This window comes from Eschrichtius robustus, chromosome 5 (assembly GCF_028021215.1).
Source record: "Eschrichtius robustus isolate mEscRob2 chromosome 5, mEscRob2.pri, whole genome shotgun sequence".
In the NCBI taxonomy this organism is placed as follows: domain Eukaryota; kingdom Metazoa; phylum Chordata; class Mammalia; order Artiodactyla; family Eschrichtiidae; genus Eschrichtius; species Eschrichtius robustus.
Genome location: NC_090828.1, coordinates 92336176 through 92352310, shown reverse-complemented (window position 1 = coordinate 92352310; position 16135 = coordinate 92336176).

The window sequence follows — 16135 nt, the reverse complement described above, 5'->3', positions numbered from 1 at the left end:
TGCAAATGGATGACTACCCTTAGAGGAAGCTAGAACCCATAACAAGATAATGACTCCAGGCCACCTATCTTGGCAATGATATGGAAGCTCAACCTTACTTCTATCTATGACTATAACAGCCTAAACCCATGAAGACAAGACCCTCCAAAAATGATCAAAATGCAAAATGGTGGTAGAGCTCTACTTTTCCATATTTTGTTTGATAGACAGGTCCTGTGATTATTATGAATACTGTCAGCAAGCTTTCCAGAGTATTTGCAAATGTAGTGGCTACAGTGCTATAAATAGGTAAATAGCAAAAGAGTAGTAATACCAACCTCATCAGGTGATATACGGAGAACGAAATTAATGGATGTATAACCTCTTAACCCAACTCTGGCATAGGGTAAGTATTCAATAAGTGGTAAAGAATATGAGAAGTATTTCCCTGTTTTTCAGACAGATTGCTACTTAATTTTTAAGAATACGTATTAATATTTCTTCACCCAATGAATACACTGGGATGTCTTTAATGGCCTAATTATAGTTAGACATTTAGGTTATTTTGAAATTTTTGCAATTGTAAACAAACTCATCATGAACATCTGTATGTATAACATTGTTTCTGCATTTTGGGTCATTCTTCATTCTAGAGTTTCCCAACTGGATTGGCTGCATTTAAGGGGTGTACTTTTTAAACACTCTATTATAAATAGCCTTCCTCTCCTTATTTACCATCTACTTACTGATAATAGTGAACTATATCTGGTGCCTGACTTTATGTTTAGAGATTTGTCATATTTGTAAAAAAGATTAATAAAAGTACTACATAGCATGTCAAAAATATGAAAAAACTATGATGCAGAAACTAAGGACCAAAATTTCAGACTTAAAGCAGGAACTGAATCTGGAATTGTGAATTCAAGGAATAATTTAGATCATTTCATCAGAAAAAAAGATAGGAATATATAACAGTATACTTGCATACAATAAACAAATGAATTTTGTTGGAATGAATGGTTCATTCCTATACAGAAATAACAGGGTATCAAAAGTAGGTAGAGACCAGATAGAAAAGCACCTTGAATATCAGCTAAGACATCTTAGCTTTATTATCCATGCAATCTGAAGAAAAGTCAAGATTTCTCAGTATGAGGTGGACATGCAACAAGTCATTATAGGAATCTGTGATTTTTAGATTGCAAGTAGGGTATAGATTGTAAGTGGTTTAAAAAAGCAAAATGCCAGAAGCCACTGATTTGTCATTAAGAATCTAGAAGGGGTTTGCTATAGAAAAGAGAAAGTACTTGAAAGAAATAACTATAGTTCTTCTTTTATGTGTTAAGAATGTTGGATTAAACATAATATTTAAATTTTGAGAGATAATAAAATTAAAAATAACCATACATAACATCTTTCATGCTTGTTATGTGTCAGGCACTGAATGAAGTATTTTATGTTCTTTATCTCGTTTAACCTTCCCCAAAACCTTTTATGGTAGGAATTATGATTATCTCAACTTCATAAAAGAGGAAATAGCAGTTTACAGAGGATAAGTTCCTTATTTCATGCAGATAATGAGTGACAAATCCAGGATTTGAACCCAGTTCTACCTGGCTCTAGAGTATATACACTATCTTCCTTCAAGTGTGGACACAGTCATGATGAGTATGATTTATTTATTAAAAGAACTTTATAGAAGTCCAGGCAAAGGGTGGCTCCAGGAGAAATAGAGATGAGGAACGGATGCAAGCTAAATCACTAAATTGAATTCTAGAAGAGAGATGAGGATCCAAGGACAACTTCAAGTGTTTGAATACGGGATAGAGTAGGGCCACTAATGGAAATAGTATTATAAAAACTAGAGAACAAGCTGGTTTCCAGTAATAAAATAAGTTTTGGTTTAACAACAAGAAAACAGTATGGACTCATTTTAGGCCAAATCCAAGTTTTAGAATTATATCCTTTGAGCCTAGCAATTCCCAAAATAATGTTAATAGGTGTTATATAAATTGTTCCTAGATGGTGGCTTGAGCATAGTGCTTATCTTCTCTTCTTCCTAAGATAAGAATACACAGCAATAACTAAACAGACCGTTTGATGAAGTAGTTCAACTACTGTGGGGATTGGTGCCCTGACTCAAAGATACCTGGCTTCAATCATTTAAAATTTCCCCGACTAATGGGATAGTTTATCTACTTCTCCCCTAGTTACTCCTGCCAATTAACAATGCCCATTCGTGTAAACCAAAGCCTCCATCAACTTTTCAGCTACCTTGTTCTTAAATATGAATAGAAACCCAAGAATCTATAGGCATACAAGAAAAGTCGACAATATGAATACAAAAAAAAAATAAAAATGCAAAGGAAGGAAGGTCAAAAGGGTGAACAGAGAAAGTAGTTAATTCAAAGACTAGGAAATAAAATAATAATTAAGAAAAACTAATATTGATTACTACCTACAGAGAGTCCAGAATATATTGAATTTATAAAAGCAGCATTATACACCTCAGAAGTCACCACTTCTGATGTCTTTTGTTGACATTGTTTGTTAAAAAGAAAAATGTCTGGATGAATCCTACAGGTCTGAGAGCTTTTGACATGAAAATGTCAGTATTAACTGTCAGTACCTTTTTAGAAAATATCATTGAATAACTATAGCTGTGACACAACAATGCAAGACAGTTTTGATTTAAAGCATTTTTCTTTATCACAAATTACATATCCTTCAACTAAGGTTGCAATTAAAGTAAAGTTACCCCTATGAACCCTTTGAGAAGGCCTAAAATATATTCTGTGATCCTAGCAGGTATCTCTTAGAAACACCACATCTCACCAAAGTTCTTCCTAGGCAACCTGTAGCAGTATAATAAGGTTTAAATAATATTCTCCTGAAGCATTCACAGTTCACTGAAAGTCACCTGTCATGGGTAATTAATCCAGAAAGTGAATTTCCTTTATATCTTCAAATCTTTGTAGCTGTGATATAAAAATCTACATATGGAATTAGGAGAAGGGGATTAAAATTACAGCTGCTTACCATTTGACTTTTAAAAAATCAATTATCACTCTCAGTATTTGGTTTCTACCTAAAACATGAACACAATAATATCTTTGTAGCATAACTTGCTAAAAAATTAATTAATTAAATATTTTAAAGTACTTATCATGGTGATTAGCATATAGAAACTGTTATATTGAACATACCTTTTTTACATAGACATAAACTAAAATTTCCACATAAAATTATAGATAATGATTTTTAACCTTTATCATTGTCAAGAAGTCATCCACTATATACATATAGTATTTTATCTAACACCAAACAAGTCAGACTTTATTGAAAAATCTCTGTCTACTCCAAACCATCTAGAGAGAGATGGATATTAATTCTGAGCAAACAACCCCCAAACAAACAAAAACAAATATACAACATAATATCATATGACCCTCACAATAAAAAATGGGGTTTTAATAATGTAAAACCCAAGTTTCATCCCCAATTCTGTCATATGTGAACAATAATTACTTTTTCCTCTAATGTAAAATTTAAAAATCTGAAATAATGACTTCTAAGATCTATAATGCTCTGGAACTCAAACTCTAAACATTTCAAATAATCATTCAACCTAGACCATAATCTAAATTGAATTGGTTCAAAACATAGAATTTACTTTTTTAGTTTTCTCTTTATAGTTTCTACGAGTATTTTTGGAGTAGCAAATCTAATTTTGAGCAAAATTATAATATCTCTTGATTAATTATACAGACAAAATATTTATGATCTTCATAAAACTTTATCTGATAGACACAGTGATGCTATTGCAAATGTCACCAACAGAATTACAACCAAATGTATTGTTGAATATTCTTAGCAAAGTTCCTTAAAATGTTAAACGTTAGAGTTACCATATGACCCAGCATGTCCAGTCTTATATACCCAAGAGAAGTATAAACATGTCTACACAAAAACTTGTATATGGATGGCCGTAGCAGCATTATTCATTAATAGTCAAAAAGCAGAAACTACCTACAATTCTACCAACTGATGAATAAATAAAAATGTAGTATATCCATATAATGAAATATTATTTGGCAAAAAAAAAAGGAATGAAATACTGACACATGCTATACGATGAACCTTAAAAACATTAGGCTATGTGTATGATTCCATTCATATGAAACATCCAGAATAGGCAAATCTACAGAGACAGAGAGTAGATTAGTGGTTGTCCACAGCTGAGGGAGAATGGGGAGTGACTGCTAATGGGTATGGCAATTTGAGAGTATCTATCAAAAATTTTACAGAACTTAATTTTTGAGTCAGCAATCTATTTTCAGAGATCTAAAGTGTACAAAGAAAGTGAACAATTAAACATGTTATGAGAAAGTTGTTTATTAACACATTGTTTGCAACAGTGAGAAAATATATTAATTCTGTGGAATATTATGCAGCATTTACAAATTATAATAATATGTACAGACTTGGAAAGAGACCAAAGCCATATATAGATAGACTATACAGACAGATTGAGATATAGAGATATGCCTTTTATATGATAATATGTACATGGCATATAGCAATATACATGTCAAGATATGCATTTATACAACACACATATATCGTATATAAGATATATCATATATATATAATGCATATGCCACATAATTATACATATAATATGATTCCACTGATGTTAAGGACAAAAATAAGTTATGCACATCAGTACATAGACACAGACTGAAAGGAGGCTTAACTGACTGCCAAAGAGCAGTTATTTCTGGGGACTGAAGATTGGGAGGTAACCAAGAGGGCTTTTTATATGCTACTCTGTATGCGTTATATTGATATTTGAAATACACTTTCGTATTATAATATATTCATGTATTATTCATGTCATTAGAAAGAAGGACTAATATTTTCAAATAACCACAGCAAAAATCTTTTTCCTACTCAAAAGAATTCTTTTAAGTGAATAAATTATCCCAGTATACTAAAAAAAATCCAAGTAATCAGGTAAACCACCTGGTTTCCCTCAATAGACATCAGGTCCCAACAGGTTTGCGGAGTCAAAGTATTTGGGACCTAGACTGAGGAAGAGGATTAGCAAACTAAAGTCAACCCAGTTGTCAAAAGAACATGTCAAAAGAAATCTACTAGAAAGAGAGGCTAGATTCATTGATTCTCATTTTTATGATTTTAAAAAGACTTGCCAGTTGGAAAACTATAACTTATTCTCATCCTTACCATTTTTGTAGGATGCAGTACATAATAGATGACTGTATGAATCATGGACCAGGACAGGAAACAAATGGTGTAGAGAGCATGGCTATTGAAAGAGTTTAATGAGGGGACTATTTAGAAAGCAGGAGGCCAGGTTAAGGGAACCAACAAGAAAACATGAAGCATAAAGGAATACAACAGTATAAAGCCGTTACCGCTGCAAGGCCTGAAGCGAAGAGGGTAAGTGGTTGCCAGAACCTGTGAGAGCTACAGCTGTAACAGAGCGGTTGCCCAACAGGAGCCTTGGGTGTAGATGGAGCAGCACAAGTACTGTTAACTGGTGAGAGGCAATCTGAGGAATATAGAACTTTTTCTCCTCCTGCCCTCTGACCATCTGCCAATGCCCTCTTTAGTCATATCCAAAGGGCAAATGACACAGGAACAGGATGAAAAAGGGTTGAAAGGGGATTAATAACCAGTGCAATTGCCTACTTTAACTATAAGGTACTTGTTCTTTTAAAATGAACTGATATTGGGACATCACTGTGCTATTCTGGTCCTATCTTACTTTGCCATTGTCATGTAAATATCACAGGAATAAAAATGCAAAAGGAAGTGCACTTAATTATTCAACCACAGTGGAAATGTGTTTAAAAGATGCAAGCATAGGCTCTGCAAAAGCTAGAATATTACAGGGACAATTCACATGTTTGTTCTAGCTAGTATAATTAGAAACCATAAAGTAATTCTCCCATCTTTGTCATGAGGCTGAGACAATTTTCAGCTGTCCCATTATTCCTCATCGTAAAGAAGACAATATGTGAGCCATGGTTATATTTTGCAAGGTTTTTGTTGTTGTTGTTTGGGCTTTTTTGTTTTGCTTTGTTTTTTGTAGCAAGACAGTGGTAGATTTGAATTCAAATGATGTCTCTAGAATAAACCAATAGCTGCTCTTTAGGAATCCTAAATATTAGTTAGGAAGATACTATATACATGTAATTTCCTTTGAATATGAGTAAGGTAAAAATTCGAACAGTAATGCATTTTATTGATTAATCAAAAAAGCACCCATTCCATTGTAAATCCAAATATCATCCTATAGGACTTTAAATAAACATGTAAGTGTATTGTAATGTGCACAAAGTGCAATGTAAAGAAATACTGTAATGTACAGGAGTGACCATAATGGCAGAGTAGGAAGGCCCTGAGCTCACCTCCTCCCATGGGTACTCCAAAATTACAACTATTTGCAGAGCAACTATTGATGAGGAAGACTTGAAGACTAGCAGAAAAGATCTTCTACAACTAAGGATATAAAGAAGAAAGTACGACAAGATGGGTAGGAGGGGCAGAGATAGAAGATCATCAAGACTCACACCTACAGGTGAGTAATCCACAAATTGCAGGATAGTTACAATTGCACAGCTTCTCCCCAAGTCTCAAGGAATCTGAGCTCCACATTGGGCTCCCCAGCCTGGAGGTCATGTACTGGGAAGATAAGCCCTCAGAACATTTGATTCTGAGGGCCAGTGGGGCTTACTTTCAGGAGAGCCAGAGGGCTGTAGGAAATAGACTCTGTTCTTAAAGGGTGCACACAAAATTTCACACACTCTGAGACCCAAGGCAGAAGCAGTAATTTGAAAGGAACCTGGGTGAGACCCACCTGCTGATCTTGGAGAGCCTCTCAGAGAGGCAGGAGGCAAGTGAAGCTCACCCTGAGGATAAGACACTGGCAGCAGCCATTTTGGGGAGCTCATTCTGCCATGAGGACACTAGTGTTGGTATACGCCATTTTGGAACCCTCCAAAGCTTATTAGTGCTGGGACTGGACCCACCTGCCCAGCAGCAGGCTGCGGCCTTAATACCCACTGAGCCCCTAGGAGCCCTGGCACACGGCCCCACCCCACCAGAGGGCCCATGACCCAGACTCACCAACCAGGAACTAGAAAAAGCAGAACAAACAAAACCTAATGTTAGTAGAAGTAAAGAGATCATAAAAATCAGAGCAAAAATAAATGAAATAGAGACTAGAAAAGATCAATGAAACTAAAAGATAGTTTTTGGAAAAGATAAACAAAACAGATAAACCTTTAGCCATACTCATCAAGAAAAAAAAGAGTGAGGGCACAAATAAATAAAAGAAAAAGTACAAGTTACAACTGACACCACAGAAATACAAAGGATTGTAAGAGATTACTATGAACAATGATAATCCAATAAAATGAGCAACTGACAAGAAATGAACAAATTCCTAGAAACGTAAAATTTCCCAAGACTGAGTGAGAAAGAAATAAAAAATATGAACAGACCAATTGCCAGTAATGAAGCTGCATTAGTTAAGAAAAAAATCTCCCGGAAAACAAAAAGTCCAAAATCAGACAAAGATCACAAAAAAGTAAAATTACAGACCAATGTCACTGATGAACACAGATTCAAAAATCCTCAACAAAATATTAGCAAACCTAATTCCACAATACATGAAAAGGTTAATACACCAAGATCAAATGGAATTTATCTCAAGGATGCAAGTTCAGTTCAATATCTGCAAACCAATCAATGTGATTAACAAATTAAAGAATAAAAATTATATGATCATCTCAATAGATGCAGAGAAAGGTTTTGACAGAATTCAACATTCATTTATGATAAAAACTCCCCACAAAATGTGTATAAAGGAAACATACCTCAACATAGTAAAGGCCAATATATAATAATTCCACTGCTAACATCATGCTCAATGATGAAAAGCTGAAAGCATTTCCTCTAAGATTAGGAACATGACAAGGACACAAAATCTCACCACTTTTATTCAACATAGTATTGGAAGTCAAAGCCACAGTAACCAGACAAGAAAAAGAAATAAAAGGAATCCAAATAGGAAAGGAAGAAGTAAAACTGTCACTGTTTGCAGATGACATGATTCTCCACATAGAAAATCCGAGAGACACCACCAAAAAATTACTAGAACCCATCAATGAATTCGGTAAAGTTGCAGGATACAAAATTAATATACATAAATCTATTGCATTTCTATGGACTAACAATTAACTATCAAAAAGAGAAATTAAGAAAATAATCCCATTTACAATCACATCAAGAATAAAATACTTAAAATAAACCTACCTAAGAAGGTAAAAACTTATACTCCGAAAACCGTAAGACACCGATGAAAGAAAATGAAGATGACACAAACAGATCAAAAGATATTCTGGGCACATGGACTGGAAGAATTCATATTGTTAAAATGACAATACTACCCAAAGCAATCTACAGATTCAATACAATCCCTAACAAAATATTAATGGCATTTTTCACAGAACTAGAACAAATAATTGAAAAATTTGTACGGAAAGTCAAAAGACCCCAAATACCCAAAACAATCTTGATAAAGAAAAAACTGCAGGTATCATGCTCCCTGATTTCAAACTATACTACAAAGCTACAGTAATCAAAGCAGTATGGTACTGACACAAAAACAGACACAAAAGCCCCAAAATGAACAAACATTTATATGGTCAACTAATCCATGACAAAGGAGGCAAGCATATACAATGGGGAAAAGACAGTCTCTCCAATAAATGGTATTGGGAAAACTGGACATCTACATGCAAAGGAGCGAAATTAGAACATTTTCTCACACCATATACAAAAATAAACTCAAAATGGATTAGAGACAAATCCAAATTGCAGGACACTCTATAATACATCTGAACAGTATTCCTCAAAACCGTCAAGGTCATCAAAAGCAAGCAAAGTCTGAAGGACTTTCTCAGTCAAGAGGAGCCAAAGGATATATAACATCTAAATATAATGTAGTGTCCTGGACAGGATCCTGGGACAGGAAAAGGAAATTACATAAAAATCAAAGAACATCTGAAAAAACTATGGTCTTTAGTTAGTAGTAATATATTAATTGAAATAAATGTGTCATACTAATGTAAGGTGTTACAGTAAGGGATATTAGGTTTAGGACACATGGGAACTCTCTACTATCTTTGGGCTTTTTTTCATAAATCTAAAACTGTTTTAATATAAAAATTTTATTTTAAAAAAGTGAGAGTGGGGAGTTCACAGTATGGGGGATTGAAGTGAGAATGTGGAGTCTGCCATTTTATATTAATTTTGGCTTCTGAATCATGTAATGTTTTACATAGTGAAAACAAATTAAACAAATTAAAAGGACCAAAAACTGTCTAATTATAAAAAAAGTGCAAAGATATTTGAAATTTCATTTAGTGTTGTTATTGCTAACAGAAATAATGATATGTAATTTTAAAACCATTTTTAACATTTGAAACTCCTGTGTTGTAGGATAAAGTAAATGAGTGAATTTGCTAATGCTGTTAGAAATAGTGTTATTCAGTGAATAAAAATATAAACATAAACATCATGGTAAAATTGAATTGAAAATATCAGAACTAACTTATGATATTTAAATATGTATGTGTGTATGAGTAGACTTCTAGCTCAGTTCACTGAACATTTCAGGGAGCAATCTCATGCTAGTGGCAATGGGTATAACTGGCACCCTTATTTGGTTTCTATATATCACTCTTCACTAAAAACAATCAGAGCTACTGGCTAATTCCATGCTTGAGGCAGGGAAAATATAAGGTGAGTCTGGATATCTTAAGTTGTGTTTAAAAAAATGAATTGGACATCTTAAAAGGATATAGGAGATACCCTGAAGGATTCCCACTCATCAGTTTTGTATAATTTGGGCATCCAGCAGCAGCAGCAGCATTACCATGATTGTAATAATTATATCTGATTGCAAGATATTACATAAATATTTTTTAGACTTTACATATAAGTCATATAATTGTATACACATTCCTATACATATATTTCACAATGAAACAAAGTAAAATGATTTATTCAACATTTTTCCACTGGTAAACTAGATTGATTTTCAGGGAAGCTTCTATTAAATATTGATCTAACTGCATTATTTTGGAACTTTTTCAAACAACAAAGCATACCAATCACTGTTAGGTCACATTCACATTAAATGCAAATTAGAAAAATGACTAGATAGCTAAATACTGCAGCGGTAGAATGCATAGTTTAGTTCCAAATAGCATTCTCAAATATGAAAACTGAAAAATGCTTACAATATAGGATTATCCTTTTGAGCAACCTTGTATTTTTCATAAGTCTATAAAAGACAATTCCCAAAATGTTACCTGAAGTCTCAAACACAAGAACAGCCCCTCAGAATATTTGGCTATTAGAATCCTCCTGTAATAGCTGATGTTTGGCCTTCCTATTTTAATGTGACTTTTCAAACTGACACAGCTGTGCTCACAGATGTGTCTAAGAGCTTCAGTGTATGACTGAAGCTTTTTCATCTAGGGATGGTTTTCTATTGGCAAACATAGCCTCTGCTATTTTTATAACCTACTTCTTGTTTGTCTTGGACATGCTCTGGAGACTTTGCTTAAAATGGGCATGCTCTTTTTGTTTGGGGTACATAAACTGGTTGGTTGGTTGCTGTTGTCTGTGCCATGAGATTACCTACAGCTGAATCCAGGATAGGCTGATGCACTCTTGCTTGCCTCAGAAATTCATTACCTTTGTGATGGATTTTGCTAAAAAAAAATCCAAAATCGTTGGACATATATTACTAAAACATTTCTCATAATTCATACTAAAAATGTATCCTTCATTGTGCAAAGCATATGTAGTTTATTATCATAAAATACTTTTCATTATAACAGACACACAATTATCAATTAAATTCAGGAGATTTTTTTTCAGGGGTGGTGGCAATAAAAACAACAGAGTAAGGACCTTCAAAAATTCCCATTTCTATAAAAGCAATGAGAAAACTGGCAAAGATTATCAAAATCAATGTTTTCAGAACTCTGAAAATTAAATAAGATTTGCAGCTATGCAAAGGAATGGCAGAACATCAATAAAAACATTTAGTTTTGTGACTCTTTTACCTGCTCTATTCCGATTCCACCCCTCCAAATTTGCTATGGCTTTCAAAACAGCCTGCAATCTCAGTGAAGAACAGCAGCCTGGTAGCCACTGTAAAGGGCATAATGGGTTAAAGCTCCTTGAAATTACTTTTCTCAGAGAATTGTCATTATTTTATTCATCTGGTGGGTCCCTGGAAGACCCCACACACAGGCTGTCTTTATTTTACCTGACTCAGAGCTCACACAATATGAACAGCCTTTCTCCCACAGGTGATGAAAATATTTAGAGACAATTACTTAACTTCAAACTGCATGAGGTGGTAGATGACAAAGGTATAAACAAGAGGCTAACCAAAGAGCTACAAAGGAAAAGTGGGGGAATAAGATGTCCATAGGGACTTTGAAAAGCCCTGACATTTTCCTTGGAATGTAACAGGACATGCCCATGTCCAGCCTCTCACTTCTGGCTGAACTTGAGGCTCTGTAAAAGCAGGAAGTGAATGCTAAGGTAGAGTTGTCACCTACCTGGTTTGGTGCTGAAGGCATACCTGAACACACACACAGAACCCCTTGACAAAGACAGGGAGACATATTGGTTCCAGGCATTTAAGAAAATTTCTATCCAATCATTAGCTGACCACTAAGCTAACTGAGCAGAGACTTGAGTGGCCATACACAACAAAGAGTGCATACATTACAAAATTAGTTTAGAAAAAAAATCACTAAACAAATAACAACAAAAAGCAACTAGAGTAAGCCTGGGGGATAGGAGAGAATCCGATTTCCAGAGTTGCCATATTATATTATTTGACATGTCCAGTTTTCAACGAAAAGTTATGAGATATGCAAAGAAACAAGAAAGTATTACCCATACACAGGGAAAAAAAATAAAGAAATAAAACTATCTCTGAAGAAGCCAGACACGGGATTTAACAAAGATTTTAAATCAACCTGTTTAAATATGTTCAAAGAACTAAAAGAAACCATGTCTAAAGAATTAAAGAAAGTGAAAATAATGTCTCACTAAATAGAGAATAGCAATATGTAGAAATTATGAAAAAGAACCAAATAGAAATTCTGGAGTTGGAAAGTATAACAAATAAAATGGAAAATTCACTACAGGAACTCAACAGCAGATTTAAGCAGGCAGAAGAAAAAAAATGCATGAAATTGAAAATAGATCAATTGAGATGATTCAGTCTGAAGACAGGAATGAAAAATGAGTGGAGTCAAATGAACAGAGCCTCAGAAACCTTGGGACACAATCAAGCATACCAACATATGCATAGTGGGACTCCAGAAAGGAGTGGAGAGAAAAAGAGGTAGAAAGAATATTTGATGAGCTAACATCCAAACATGTCCCAGATTTGATGAAAAAGATAAATTTAGACATCTAAGAAGCTTAACAAACACCAAATAGGATAAACCTATGGATACCCACATCTAGACACATCATAATCCAATTATCAAAAGCTAACGACAGAAAATGTTAAAAGCAGCAGTAAAGAAGCAACTCATCTTGTACGAGAGATCCTCAATAACATAAGCATCTAATTTCTCAACAGAAACTAATGGAAGATAGAAGGCAGTGGGATAACATATTCAAAGTGCTGAAAAAGACTGTCAATCAAGAATTATAAATCGAGTAAAACTATCCCTCATAATGGAGTAGAAATTAAGAGTTTCCCAGATAAGAAAAATCTTAGAGAACTTATCACTAGCAAACCCTGGCATATAATAAATACAAAAGGGAGTTCTTCAGGCTGACATCAAAGGGCACTAGACAGTAACTGAAGCTCTTTGAAAATAAAGAGCACCAGTAAACTTAACTACATAAATAAGTATAAAAGAGAGATGTATTTTTTATTTGTAATCTTTTTTCCTCCTATTTAAAAGGCAACTGCATAAAGTGCTTATTATAAATCTGTGTTAATTGGCATACAATATATAAAGATGTAAAAACTGTATGACAGTAATGGCATAAAGATGGGGAGGGAAGGGAACTAATATAGAAGCAAAATTTTTATATACTATTGAAATTAAGTGGATACTAACCCAAAATAGATGATTAGAAATTAAAATGTCAATTATAATCCCCAGGGTCACTGTTAAGAAAATTAAAATATATACGTGTGTGTGTGTGTGTGTGTATACACACACACACACACACACATATATCTCAAAATAAATAAAAAGGGAATTAAAATGGTACACTAGATCATGTCTATTTAACACAGAAGAAGGAAGTAATAGAGAAAGAGAAAGACATCAGTGATACAGAAAACAAACCAACAAATGTAAACCTTACCTTATTAATTATATAATACTTAAATTAAATACTTTAATTAAAAGACAGATATTAACATAATGGACAAAAAATATGATCCAACTATAAGCTACCTACATGAGATACACTTTAGATTCAAAGACAGAAGCAGTTTGAAAGAAAAAGCATGGAAAAAGATATACCACATAAAGAGTAAACAAAAGAGAGCTGGAGTGCTGTACTAATATCAGACGAAATAGAGTTTAACACAAAATTGTTATTAGACACAAAGAAGGATATTTTATAATGCTAAAAGGGCAAATCCATTAAGAAGATATAACAATTATAAATATATATGCACCTAATAAATGAGCCCTAATATTTATGAAGCAAAATTGTCCGACTTGAAGGGGGAAACAGATAGTTCAACAATAGTTTGAGACTTCAATGCCCCACTTTTCATAATGGATAGAACAACCAGGACAGACTGGGAGTTTGGGATTGACATGTACACACTACTATATTTAAAACAGATAACCAACAAGGACCTACTGTATAGCACCAGGAAGTCTGCTCAATATTCTGTAATAACTTAAGGGGGAACAGAATTTGAAAAAGAATAGAAAAAACAGACTTAGTGTAGCTATAAGGAAGCTCCTCAATTTATTAAACATGTGATCTCATCTACCTTATTTTCTGAGTTCTGGTACCTTAGCTTTGAATGCTGGTGCTGTTGTGTCCACCCAACAGAGTTTTGGTGAGCATCAAATAAAGCACTTAGATGAATGTTAAAAGAAAAAAAAAAGAACAACCGGGCAGACGATCAGATCAAAAGGAAATAGAACATTTAAACAGCACTGTTATCTAGCTAGAACTAACAGACATCTGTAGAACACTCCACCCACAATACATGTTATACATTCTACTCAAGTGCACATGGACCATTCTTCACAATATATTATATGTTTGAAGATAAAACAAGTATCAATAAACTATTGACAGGGTTGAAATCATACAAAGTATGCTTTCAGACCAAAGTGAAATAAAATTAGAATTCAATAAAAGAAGGAAATTTGGGAAATTCACAAATATGTGGAAATTAACAACATACTGCTAAATAACCAATGCATCAAAGAAGAAATCACAAGGAAAATTAGAAAATATTTTGAGATGAATGAGAATGAAGACACAATATACCAAATTTATGAGAGGTGATGAAAGCAGTGCCTAAAGGAAAATTTATATCCGTAAACACCTTTACTAAAAAAGTAGAAAGTTTCAAACAAATAAATTTTTATTTAAAAAAGTAAAAACAAAGAGCAAATTAAACTCAAAGCAAACAGAAGGACGTAATAAATATTAGTGTGTGAGAAAAATAGAGAACTAAAAACAATATAGAAAATCAACAAAACCAAATATTAGTTCTTCACAAACATCAGCAAAGTTTACAAACCTTAATTAGACTGACAAAGGGGGCAAAAAGAAAGTTCAAATTACTAAAGTTAGGAATAGAGAGGAAACATTATTTCCAATCATATAGAAAAAAAAAGATTTAAGGAAATACTATGAACACTTGTATGAAAACAAATTAGATTACCTAGATTAAATGGACAAATTCCTAGAAAGATGCAAACTATTGAAACTGACTCAAGAAAAAAAATGGAAAACCTGGATAGATCTAAAACAAGAAATTAAATTACCAATCAAAAACTTCCCACAAGAAAAGGACCAGATGACTTCACTTGTGAATTCTACCAAATATTTAATGAAGAATTAACAACAATACTTTAAAACATTTCCAAAAATAGGAGGAGAGAAAGTATAATTTATTTTATGAGGTCAATATTACCCTGATGCCATGACCAGCCAAAGACATCACAAGAAAATAAACCCTGAAGACTAATATCTCTTATGAACGTAGATACAAAAACCCTCTACAAAATACTAGCAAATGAATCCAGCAATATGCACAAAAAAACGATGTATACCATGTTCAAGTGGGATTTGTTCCAAATATGCAAAATTTATTCAGAGCTATGAAAAATCAATGTATATTAACACCCTAGTAAAAAACTCAACAACCTAGAGATAAAAGGGGACTACTTCAATCTGATAGAGGGCATCTATGAAAAAGCACAGCCAGCATTATGTTTAATGGTGAAAGATTGAAAGCTTTCCTCTGAGATCAGGAACATGACAAGGATGTCCCTTACTGCCATTTCTACTTAACATTATAGGTTCTAGACACACACACACATCCAGATTGAAAAGAAAAAGTAAAATAATCTATACTTATAGATGACATAACCTAAGGAAGCCTCACAAAACGAATAAACAAACAAAAAATATTAGATTTAACAAGCAAGTTCAGCAAGGTTGCATGATACAAGATCAATATACCAAAACAATTATATTTTATACACTAGCAATAAAAAATCTGAAAATGGAATTAAGAAAAAATTTCATTTATTATAGTATCCAAAAGAATGAAATAGGAACCAATTTAACCAAACTAGTGCAAAATTTGTACTCTGAAAACTATAAAACATTGTTGAAAAAAAATTAAAGAAGACCTAAAAAAAAGGAAAGCCTTTCTTGTTCATGAATTGGAAGATTTGATATTTTTAAGATGGTAGTACTTCCCCAAAATATTTACAGATTCAATGTAATCCCTATCAAAATCCCAGCTGACATTGTTTTGCAGAAATTGAGAAGCTGATCCTAAAATTCATAGATATTT